Consider the following 13,274-nt stretch of genomic DNA (forward strand, 5'->3'; position numbering starts at 1 on the left):
TTCCTTAAGTAGTTCTAAGACCGCGTATCCTAAGGATGGGTTCTTAACCAAAACTGCTTTATTCCTCTCTTGTTCGTGTTTGGATAATCAGTCTCTAATCACAGACGTCCGGCCTAATTCTGTGGCTTCTCCAAGCTCATTATCCCAGTCAGATGGTCTGCATCATACCTATCCTAGCCCAACTATACCATCCATATAAGGAAAGGATCTCGCTGAGCGATCTCACATGGTACTGTCTTTATCTAGTAAAGCTTCTACCTCCCATTGTGCTTTGATGCAGCCGCATCCTCCCCACAGGTCTGTACTCTAGTATCTCCAACCTACTGGTTGTCCTCCCACCCAGCTGCTGACACTGAATCAAATACATCAAAGCTCTTACTTGCTACTAAGCATTTCAATTCTAATATTTCATTTTGAGGAATTCTACTTGGTGGGGGGGTCCAAAACTATAAATGTTAGTTGTGCTATTATGAGTATCATATATCAGGGTTTTTTTAAATATACTTTATCTTTACTAGCTTTTTTCCCCCTGCTTACCAAATTAATCCATGTTTCCTCGTTTAAAAAGAACTTCAATCACCACAGAAATATATAATGTAGAGGTTGACAGCCCCTCTAATTCCTGCCCCAGAGATAATTACTACTACATGTTTGATGTATATTCCTCCAGGGTTTCTTAGGCATACTATTTTTCAAAAGGAATTCTTTTTGCAAATTGATACTGAAAAACTGAGAACCGAACTTGTCCACCAACATAAATTACACATAGAGTAAACATATGATCATATATGTAAATTATATACATCAGATGAGAGTCAATACAATCCCTATCAGAATCTCAGTGGCCTTTTTTTTGTTTTTTTCCAGAAATGAAAAAGCCGATCCCAAAATTCATATGGAATTGCAAGTGACCCTGAATAGTCCAAACAATCTTGGGAGAAAAAAAAATAAAGTTGGAGGACTCATACTTCTTGATTTAAGCTTACAACAAAGCTACAGTTATCAAACAGAATGGTGCTAAGTATAGACATACAAACCAACAGAACAGAATTGAGAATCCAGAAATAAACCCATACATCTATGATTAACTGATTTTCAACAAGAGTGCTTAGAACATACAGGGGGGAGGAAAAGTCTCTTCAAAAAATGATGATGAACAAATGGATAACCACATGCAAAAGAATGAAGTCAGACCCTTACCTAACACCATGTGCAAAAATTAACTCAAAATAGATCAAAGACCTAAATATATCAACTAAAACTTAAACTTCTAAAACTCTCAGAAGAGGGGTAAAACTTCATGAACTTGGATTTGGCAATGGTCTGTCAGATATGACACCAAAGCACAAGCAACAAAAGTAAAATGGATAAACTGGACTTCATCAAAATTAAAAACCTCTGTGTATCAAAGGGCAATATCAAAAGAATGAAAAGACAATGGACAGGAGAAAATATACGCAAATCCTATATCTGAAAATGGTCTAGAATCCAGAATATATAAAAAACTTTTCAAACTCAACAACAACCCAATTAAAAACTGAACAGGAGCCACGCAAGGTGGTGCATGCCTGCGGTCCCAACTATTCAGGAGTCTGAGGCAAGAAGATCTCTTAAGCCCAGGAGTTCAAGGCTGCGATGAGCTAAGAATACACCACTGCACTCCAGCCTGGGTGACAGAGCAAGAACCCTTCTCTAAAAAACATAATTTTTAAAAAACCAACAAAACTGGAAAAAGACCTGAACAGACATTTCTCCGAAGATATACAAATGGCCTGCAAACACATGAAAAGATGTTCAAACATCATCTCTAATGTATTGCAAATTCAAATGCAAATCAAAACCATAATGAGATACTACTTTATATCCACTAGGAAGGCCATAACAATATGAAAAAGAAATTTAATAAGTGTTGGTGAAGATTTAGAGAAACTGGAACCCTTGGTGCATTGCTGGGACATAAAAGGGTACAACTGCTGTGGAAAAAAGCTTGATGGTTCCTTAATAAGTTAAATCTAGAATTACCCTATAACCCAGCAGTTCTACTACAAGGCATATACACAAAATAACTGAAACAAATGTTTAAACACAGACTTGTACATGAATATTCTCAACAGTACTATTCACAATAGCCAAAAGGTGGAAACCACCCAAATGTCCATCAAATGATGAATGAACAAAATGTGGTATATTTATGATGGAATATTATTCAGCCCTGAAAAGAAACTATTGATACGTGCTATAATATAGATGAAACTCAAAAACATTATATTACATGAAAGAAGCCACACATTAAGATTCTATGTATATGAAATGTCGGCCAGGCATGGTGGCTCATGCCTATAATCCCAGCACTTTGGGAGGCCGAGGTGGGTGGATCACTTACAGTCGAAACCAGCCTGGCCAACATGGTGAAACCCCGTCTCTACTAAAAATACAAAAAATTAACTGGGCACGGTGGCGCATGCCTGTAATCCCAGCTACTCAGAAGGTTGAGACAGGAGAATCGCTTGAACCTGGGAGGCAGAGGTTGCAATGAGCTGAGATCATGCTATGGCACTCCAGCCTGGGTGACGGAGCAAGACTTTGTCTCAAAAAAAAAAATAAATACATAAAAAATAAATAAATAAATAAAAATTAAAATTAAAAAATAGTGGTGATGGTTTGCACATTATGAAGGTACTTAACACTACTAAATTGTACAATTAAAATAGTACATTTTATGTTATACGTATTTTGCTACAATTTAAAACTACTACCATAAATCCCTATTTGCCAAACAACATATACAATATGATCTCAATAACAAAAACAAAAAAAAACTACAGTGTTTTTCAAACTATCTTCTTCCTGAATTTCTAGACTCTCCACCGTGTCCGGGAATCTCTGAACTCACAAAGAGGAAACCAGTGTCCTTTTCAACAGTTTCTCACTGGTATCTAGTACAGCACCTGGCAAATAGCACTGTGCTCAATAAACCTCACTCAACAGATCTCAGCCTAATAATTTCAGGGGCAGAGGGGCCTCTGCCAGAGTTGCTCAGCTTTTACTCACTTTATATATATTTCTACATTTTCATTTTTAAGAGTTCCACTGTCTTAAAAAGAAAGACAATTGTTAATAGCTACTGATCTAGACAACTGCCAAAATGTTTATGAAAATCTGAATCAGGTTAAAAAACGGCACTAAACTGTTCACAAAATAGAGGCAATGTGTGGCTTTCTTGGGGGGCAGGAAGGCAATAACTAGGAACTGATACTGTACTAGCAAAGTTCTAACTAGCCTAAATAGAAAAATCTTGCAGCAGTAAAGCAATCACATGCTATTTGGTTAAAAGAAAAAAAGACCCAAGTTACATTTTCACCTTTTACAATCATCAAAATTAGATGTTAAAAATACATTAAAACAAAAAGCTTTCAAGTACTCACGAGCCATAATAAAGTCAAATTTTATAGGTGCCAATGGTGGTATACAGAAAAACAACAACAACAACAACAACAAATGTACTGGTAAAAAGTACTTATGAAAAAATATAACTGACTTAATAAAGGAAACTATTTGTATGGTGGGGGGGTGGGGAGAAACACAGATTTAACAATAAGACACTTGATAAGCTTGGTATTTAATTCCAATCTGGGAAAAGGTCTTGGAATGGGGTTTGCATAAGAGAAAGGTGTTTGGAAAGCCAGCTCCACACTATATCCATTCTACAAACTGCCTTTCTGACATTCTACTTGGAGACAAACCCAGCCCTAGAGAGCTGTTTAAACAAGTTCAACCTTAAGTCTCAGTTAGAGAATGAAAGCTTTGTTCTCACTCAGAAGAGACGTTTGATGTTTATGCTAAGGAGACCTGTCATTGCAACTTAATTTATGGCTGACTGTAAATACCTGAACATCTAGCAAGGGCCCACCTGCTGCCCAAGAGAATGTCAAGGTAAGACTGAAATGAGTGGGCCTCATTATGAGGGAGTGTGTCCAATGTTCCTGGGACCTATGTGTACAGACTCAGCTGTCATATTTAGACAATCAGGAAATTGCATTTCTCCTTTGATATCAGTTTATGATGAACATGTAAAACCACTGTTTTCTTTGTTGAGTCTGAATAAACATACTTCTGGCTCAATAGAGCAGGGAAGGATATTTATCCCTGGTATTTTCTTCCTGACCTATTTATTATAGTATGGACGAATGGAGAGGAGACCGTGTATGTCACAGTTTTGAGTGAGAAGAGGGATAGGAATGATTGTTTCAGGCAACTGGGACAATGGAAAAGGAAAAAAGAAATCAGCCAAACTGAGAATAAAACTAATGAGGTTGAGAGATCAAGTTCATTTGGCTGGAATAAAATGGGTAGGTGGTAGGATAAACAGAGATGAAAGAGGTGAGGTAGAAAGAGAGATTATGATGTTCCAAGTAACTCACAAATGTTTGCGGCATTTTTTGAGTAGGTTTAAAATACTATATATACAAGATTATAATAACATTAGAGCAAAACAGAATTGGAATTATTTACCTAGGATTTTACTGAGAGGATGGAAAAGAAATGAATTAATTCAATTAAACAAACTTATTAAGTACTTGAAACATGAAAGGCTCTGTGCAGGCCGAAGCCATACAACAAATAAGCCAGCTCCCCGCACCAATTCTTTGGGCATGGAGAGTGGGAGGAGAAGACAACTATAAACAGTGCAACTCCAACTACCAATACAGGCTGAGGGGAAAAGCAGAGAGGATGGAATCACTGACCGGGAGAACACAAGAGGACGAAGGTCCACACTGGAGGACGCTGGGTTTGGCTAGGAAGAGAAGTAGGGAGAAGCATTCCAGAGAAAAGGAAAAGGGAAAGCAAAGGGCTGTGAAAAAATATTAGCTATACTGGGTTCAGAGTAAATTGACAGTTCGAACAATGCCAAGGTTCCAGCCAAAGGCAAGAAGAGTCAGGGAGACTAAGACCAGATGAAACTGATTGCAATGCTAAGCTAAGGGGTCTAGAGTTGATCCTAGAAGCCACACAACCTCTAGGTCAGACAAACAGGGTGCATTTCCAAAGTTAGATCTAGCCGTAGGATGGAAAACAAATGGGAGATTGAAGGCAGAGAGCCTGGTTAGAAGGTCACTTTTACAGTACTCACAGTTTATAGTACAGTACAATATTTAGAGCACATGTTTTGGACTTGGATAGACTTTGGACCCACTGCTTAACTTCTCTATGCCCTAGTTTTCTCATCTGTAAAATGGGAATAAGAGCCCCTAGCCCCTCAAAGAATAACTACATAGAGTAAATGATACAACACAGGTGCTTAGCATAATACTTTAGTATATAGTAAACATTCAGCAAATCAGATGCTTTTATTACAATTGTCACCTGAACTCCTCATAGTTTGTGGTAGTTCCAACAAGCAGAAAAAAAGTCCATTTGTGTGTAAACTTTTTTTTTTGAGACAGGATCTCACTCTGTCACCCAGGGTGGAGTGCAGTGGTGCAATCATGGTTTGCTGTAGCCTCAATCTCCTGGTCTCAAGCTATCCTCCCACCTCAGCCTCCCAAGTAGCTGGGACCACAGGCACACGCCACCAAGCCCTTGTAATTTTTAAAAATGTTTTGTAGAGACGAGGTCTCACTATATTGCCCAGGCTAGTCTCAAACTCCTGGACTGAAGCGATCCCCTGTACCTCATTCTCCAAAGTGTTGGGATTACAGGCATGAGCCACTGTGGCCGGTCTCTGTGTGTAAACTTCCAAAGGGCAAGGACAGACTCTTTCCTCAGGATCCCTCTCAGCATTCAGCTTGGTGCTAGGCACATCCTGGATATCAGAAATGAACACTGACTGATTACAATTCAATCTTATCTTCTAAAGGTATAAAAGGTAATATGCAAACATATACCAAAGCAATATACAAGGATGTGGGGCAAGGTGAGTCCTCTATCACCAAAAAAAAAAAAAAAAAAAAACCCAGAAAATACTTCAATTCCCAGATTCCTCAACTCAAACATCCCAAGCACCTAAAAAACTTATTTCCAAAGCATCCACAATCCCCTCTCCCCTCCACTCACAAATATCTAGAAAAAAGTTATAGTCAGATGAAAGCCACATGTGGTCAAAGGATTTATTTTTATATGTGAGTGATGGGATGGCTGGGCACCAGGTCTCAAGTACCCTCATGCCTATCGTGGGGTATTTCTCATTATTCCCCTCTCTTGCTTTACCTATTTTCACCATCACCATTTGACTCACCCCCACCCAATGCATACATTTTTTAAACCACCACCTAGTTACTATTTCACAGTTCCTACAGGTCAGAAGTCCAGGCACAGCATGGACAGTGCCAGTTAGGGCTGCCTTCTCATCTAGGATTGGGTCCTCCTCCAAGCTTACTGGTTGTTGACAAGATCCACTGCCTTGCAGATGAAGGACTGAGGTCCCCATGTTCCTCCTAGCTGTCAGCTGGGAACCACTCTCAGCTCCTAGAGTTTGCCTGCAGTTCCTTGCCATGTGGCTGTTGGGATCGGCAGTTCACAACATGGACGTCTGCTTGCTTCCAAGCCAGCTGGAACATCTGATTTCCTCTTGTGCAATCAGCTGAGAAATCTCTCTGCTTTGAAAGGGCTAGTTCAATCAGGACAGACCCACCATGATAACCTCCTTTAGATGGCTAAAGGTCAACTGATTGAGACCTTAATTCTATCTACAAAGACTAGCATTTGACTGAATACCTGAAGCAGGTGTGTGTACACCAAACATGGGGAATCTTGGGGGAGTGAGGAGCAGAAGGTGGACTGTAGTAGGCACAACTGCTTTACATTTCATACTTTTGTTTATTGTCCACCTCACCTGGCAGAAGGTAAGCTTTCTGAGAGAAGGCAATTTTGTCTCCTTTCGTTTACTACTGTATCCCTAACACCTGTAACAATGCCTAGCATATGACAGGTGCTCAATAAATATGTGTCAAGGGACCCTTTGGATCAGGGGTCCCCAACCCCTGGGGCCACAGACGGGTACTGGTCCACGGCCTGTTAGGAACCAGGCCACACAGCAGGAGGTAAGTGGCAGGCGGGTACCTGAGCTCTACCTCCTGTCACATCAGCGGCGGCATTAGATTCTCATAGGAGTGGGAAACCTACGGTGAACCGCGCATGCGAGGCATCTAGCTTGCATGCACCTTATGAGAATCTAACATGCTTGATGTGCCTGATGATCTTTTTTTTCTTTTTTTTTTTTTTTGAGGAGTCTCACTCTGTTCCCCAGGCTGGAGTGCAGTGGCGTGATCTCGGCTGACTGCAACCTCCGCCTCCCGGATTCAAGCTATTCTCCTGCCTCAGCCTCCTGAGTAGCTGAGATTACAGGCATGCGCTGCCACTACCATGCCCGGCTAATTTTTTATTTTCAGTAGAGATGGGGTTTCACCATGTTGGCCAGGCTGGTCTTGAACTCCCGACCTCAGGTGATCCACCCACCTCGGCCTGATGTGCTTGATGATCTGAGGTGGAACAGTTTCATCCCAAAATCATATCGCCCCTACTTCCCCTGTGGGAAAATTATCTTCCACGAAACCAGTCCCTGATGTCAAAAAGATTGGCGACCACTGCCCTAGATCACCATGGTAGGTACTCAACATGCATATGTTTAGTTTGCAGTCTGGAAATGGGACTTCTAACTACATGTATTAAAATTCTGGTTTAGTGAAATTCTACAATTTTATTTCTACCACTTTTGTATACAGTTCTAACAAAATATGGTTAATGCAAATTTATTTGTAACCCCAATATCAACATTCATGGTACCTTCCTGCTCACTGACAGCCATGCACAGAATAGTGAAACATCTGAAACACCCACCACATGCGTTCCCAACTGAGGTCAAACAAGGCAACACCCTGCCTTCTTGTTTCAGCTGGCATACTGTAAACAAGTTATCCTTTCTGCAGTATATTTAGTGTCATGCTTTTCATTGATGATTTTGCTGTATAAAATGGTCCCCCACAAGTAGTGCTGAAGTGCTGTCTAGAGTTCCTAAGTGCAAGAAGATAGTGATATGCCTCACAGAGAAAATACATGTTAGAGAAGCTTAGTTCAGGCATGAGTTAATAGTGCTGCTGTCAGTAAAGTTCAATGTTAATGAACCAACAATATATATTAAATAAGGTGTCTTTAAACAGAAACAAAGCCAGGCATGGTAGCTCAGGCCTGTAATCCCAGCCCTTTGGGAGGCCAAAGCAGGAGGATAATTTGAGCCCAGGAATTTGAGACCAGCCTGGGCAACAAGTGAGACCCCATCTCTACAAAAAATTTAAACATTAGCCGGGTATGGTGGCATGTGCGTGTGATCCTAGCCACTTGGGAGGCTGACAAAGGAGGATTCCTTGAGCCCAGGAGTTTCAGGCTGCAGTGAGCTATGATGTTTTTGGCTTTTTTTTTTTTTTTTTTTTTTTTGACGGAGTCTCACTCCGTTGCCTAGGCTGGAGTGCAGTCGCGCAGTCTCGGCTCACTGCAACCTCTGCCTCCCAGGTTCAAGTGATTCTCCTGCCTCAGCCTCCTGAGTAGCTGGGATTACAGGCACACCACCACACCCGGCTAATTTTTGTATTTTTAATAGAGACGGGGTTTCACCATGTTTGTCAGGCTGGTCTCGAACTCCTGACCTCATGATCCACCTGCCTCGGCCTCCCAAAGTGCTGGCATTACAGGCGTGAGCCACTGCGCCTGGCCTATGATACACTCTTGTACTATACAGCCTGGGTGATAGAGCAGGACACTGTCTCAAAAAAATAAAAATTAAAAATAAAAATAAACAGAAACACATAAAACAGGCCAGGTTCAGTGGCTCATACCTGTAATCTCAGCAGGTGAAGCCCAGGTGAGTGGATTGCTTGAGCCCAGGAGTTCAAGACCAGCCTGGGCAACATGTCAAAACCCTGTCTCTACCAAAAAGTAAATAAATACAAAAATTAGCCCGGTTTGGTGGTGTACACCTGAGGTCTCAGCTACTCAGGAGGCTGAGGTGGGAGGATTGCTTGAGCCTGGGAGGCAGAAACTGCAGTGAGTGAGATCATGTCACTGGACTCTAACCTGGGCAACAGAGCAAGACCCTGTCTCAAAAAAAGAAAAAAAAAGAAACACATAAAATAAGGTTATGTATTGACAGGTTGAAAAAGTGACCAGAGGCTCGCAGGAACCTAGCCCTGTATTTCCCCTAGGAGCAATGGTTGAAGATTTGGTAATTCAGTTCTACAATTCAACTTTATGGAACTACCACAAATAACAAGACTGTATTAGCCCCATTTTACAGATAAAACAATGAAGCTGATAGAGAGGTGAAGTGGCAGCTCCAGGCACACTATGGCACAGCATCCTGTTTTATTTTCTTCACAGCACTCATGGACTGATAATTGTGTTTACTTATTTATTTTCAGTCTAAGCCATTGCAATTATAAGTTCCATAATAGAGATTTAGGGACTTTTGTTCATCTTGTTCTCTGTTATTTCCCCATGCCAAAAACTGTTCCAGGCACATACCCAATCCAATGAATAAAGAAATCTCCTATATGTTAACTGTGTAAATATTAGGGGTGATGTTATGGTTTAAAGGGAAAGGCAGTTACTTTCATTATGCTAAATTCAAAATATTTAGGGAGACAAATGCAGGCTTAAGACTGGGTGGACACTAAAGAAAACCAAAAAGCCCAGAGTTGCCTAAAGTGGCACTGTCTCTGAACCCTAGAGAGCAGATAAAGATTGCCTGGGATGGAAACTTCACAGCTAAACCAAAGTATGGCAACTCTACAGAGTAAAGGAAAGGAAGATACTCTCTGAAATCATATTTTTGCTTAGCACACCATTTCTCCATAACAGAGGAGAGAGAGCAGACATGGACAGAAATGGTGCCTCTGAAGCCAAAGCTCAAGTTAAACCTGCATGAGAGTGAAAAACTGAGAACAGAAACTCAGAGCAGGTATCTGAACCTGGCCATGAGGCAGTGCCTGCAGAGTGAGAGAAATGTAAGTTGGACTTAAAAGGTTCCCGCATTCCCAGTCCAAGTGGAACTGATGGGCTGTGGCTGCCTGCAGTTATGTCCAGCATCAGCAGCACTGGTGAGAAAGGACTCCAGGATTCCCTTTTTATGAATACAGAGAGGAAAATGAGATTAAGACCCTCTTACACCAACTCCTACAACAACAGCTAACACAAGAACTGAAGACAAACAGGCGAGATCCCAGAATTAATGTTCACTGCTACTCTGAGCAAAAATTGAACAGTAAACAATAGAGATTTCAAAATTATAAAGAGCCACTTCAGTATTCTAATTTAACCTTCAAAAATTAAGATGACCTAAAGCACCACGAACTGATAATTCCATTCCACCTCAACACCCTGTGCTCCTCAGCTATTATGAGAACAGACTGCAACCCAATTCAACTCATGTTCCAAAATGCAACAAGCAGCTTCAACAGGACATGCTGGAAGAAGCAGCACATCTCATCGTTTACTGATTCATATTTTGGTAGCAAGGTTACAATTAGCTCACCGGTGGAGAATAAACCTATTTATAACACAGCAGTCCACCTGAAAGACATAATCATCTAAAAAGGTTCTTAGAGGAAAATAAGTGCAGGTTCTTCCTGTACTGATTGCAGATTCCCAAGGTCCTTTTGGATAAAAGTCCTCAGTCTAACCTTCCTGTGTTCACAGTCACCATTCTGGCCACTTCTCAGCCTCCATGTTCTTATGTAACATTTACATAGTGCCATAAACATACCCAGAGTTGCGTAAGAATTAAAACGTTGCCAAACCAATAAAGCCTAAAGCAGGTCACTCCCTCCAGACTGTCTTTGATTAGCACAGGTATGCTGCCTAGTCGACGATGTAAGAGCCTGCCAGAGACAGAAATTAACTTGAGGAAATCTGAAAGGGGTCTACAAAAAAGCACAAAAAGAAAATAACCACACTGTGACATGCTGTACGTCTATCAATCACAGAGTATGTTTTTCTGCTCCTTAAGATAAAAAAGTAACCCAGCATTGCTTATTCACTGAAGTCAGAAACTGTGTCTAAAAATACCTCCCCGCCAACTGGCTATCAGTAAGTCAGTCTCACAAATGTCCCAATAAGAGTGACACAAAATATTTCCTTATTTTTACAGAGGGAAAACTGAGGCAGTCACAGAAAGGTTAAGTTACTTGTTCAAGGACAACTTGTAAGGCAGCTAAGTTCTAGGGCTGAAAACCAGCCTCCTCCCTCCATCTGGCTTTAACCTTTAACCAGAGTAGCCATTTTAATATGTTTTATCACATCTGTTCCAGGAGCTGTTTAAACAAAACTAATCAGAGGTCTCTACAAGACTGCACTTCCACTGTACTTAAAATCCATGTCCACTCAACAAAATTACAAGGCTTGGCTTGAAATTAGATTTTTAGTCCGCTCACAAAATTTCAAAATGTTCCTATGAGAATGTCAAATATCTCTCTTGTTGCTTTTGTCTTAAGAAATGAATGTCATGTTCTCCTGCTACTAACTCAATTTTACATTTTTAAATGTGAAAATTCCAAAGCCAGGCTTTAAAACATGTACACCTATCAAACGGATGCTATTTCTAACTGAAACTCATTCTCCTTATCACTGGCCTTTTACTAAGTCCTAGTTAATTCATTAATTAATAGAAACACCTATCCCTTACTGCCCCTCACATCAAGTCCAAGTATCAGGCATCAGAGCTGTCTGGCTCTGTCACTCCTCCAGCCCACGTAGGGGAGCACTATATAGGAAATGCAGGGGAGGGGAAAAAAATCAACTTCTTGTTATCCCACAGCCTCTATTTTCCCAGAACTGACGTTTTACTTTAAGCCCTTTGCAGCAGTGGTCTCCATAGCATGCACTATTGGCAACTAGACGTGTCCTGGAAAAAACTGTAGTGTCTGGCCAAGAAGTTTAAAGGCCCTGGAGAATGTTTGCTGGACACACAACCTAATTTCCAATTTACCAAAAAAAGAAACGAACTCCCTATTTTACTCACCTACCTTAACCCCCACAAACATCCATTTTAGGAAGGTTACAAAAAAATGAACTCTGCCCCATTCAGAACCACTTGGATTATCAAACATTCTTAACTAGGCTCACAACCAGAAAAACCCCACAAACACTACATCAAATCAGCAGGGAAATGACTGTTAAAAATCCTGGATATATTAGGGGCAGGATAAAAATTCCTATATGAGGATTTAAAGATTTATACATACACACATAAAATGACAAACCTAGAGGTTCAATCTCCCTTTTTTTTTTTTTTTACTACCCAGTAGAGAACATTATGTTACACATTCCAAAAACATGGCCCTTAATAAGGCCCGACGAACATCCTTATTCATGCAAATCATTATCTCACCACAAATGTCAAGCTCTGTTCATACACCTTCACCATGTTTCTCAAACCCCACAGCACAGATACCTAAGCCACAGAGCAGTGAGGCCGAAGAATACACACGAGGTGCTTAGGAGAAGCATTAGCCCGTGAACAAAGACCCCGCTGCACAGGCTCCACCACTGGGAACAAATATCAAAGCCGGAGATAATGAACTTGTTTTTGAGATTCCAAAGTGGCATGGTGTCTTTTCTTGACTGTCTGGTTTATTAAAGACGACTGAACCCACCTGAGAATCATTATTTTTAGAGTAAGAGAAGAGAGCCACAGAACACACTTTATCTCCCACTGCTGGAAGGTTAGGGGCTGCTGAGAAGTCAAAGCATCAGGCTTTGTACATCAGGAGCGAATACAATCCTGATCATCTCTCCCAGATCCATCTGTGGGTCAATAATCGCTTCAATATAACTGCCAAATATAACCTTCATCTGCTACCCCAAGGCCAAAACACATTCGCCAAGACTCTCTTAAATGAAATATTTTAGGGTTTCATCTGCTCTTCTCAGCCCCCAAAGCCTCAAAAACAACACAGCCAGCGGAGTGTCCCGCAAAAAGGTACCCGCTTCTACAGAGAGGAGAGTGGGGGTGGTATAAGGCGAGCCGCAGACTGTGGGGATTGGGAGGTAAGGGGTGTGTGAGGGTGGGCGGGCTGGGAAGAGGCATCGTGTAGGAAGGTAAATAAGTACTGACCAAGGGCCGGGAATACAGTCCAGTGGTGGGATCTTTAAATAATCTTGGGGGTTTGGAGACAGGTTCTAGGATTTCACCTGAAAGGCATCCACAAAGTGATTAACTGAATGGGCCCCCCGGGGTAGGGTGGGGGAGGCGAGGAGGAAAGCAAATACACCTAGATTCACATCAA

At 41.2% G+C, this 13,274-nt stretch overlaps 1 protein-coding gene across 2 annotated transcripts in view; it reads right to left on the reverse strand.

Annotated features, from left to right (window-relative positions):
* ACVR1B (activin A receptor type 1B) overlaps positions 1–13,274 on the reverse strand; it is a 45,722-nt gene that overhangs the window by 31,500 nt on the left and 948 nt on the right. The gene's annotated exons all lie outside the window — the stretch shown is intronic.

Source organism: Pan paniscus, chromosome 10, assembly GCF_029289425.2.
Source record: "Pan paniscus chromosome 10, NHGRI_mPanPan1-v2.0_pri, whole genome shotgun sequence".
Taxonomy (NCBI): domain Eukaryota; kingdom Metazoa; phylum Chordata; class Mammalia; order Primates; family Hominidae; genus Pan; species Pan paniscus.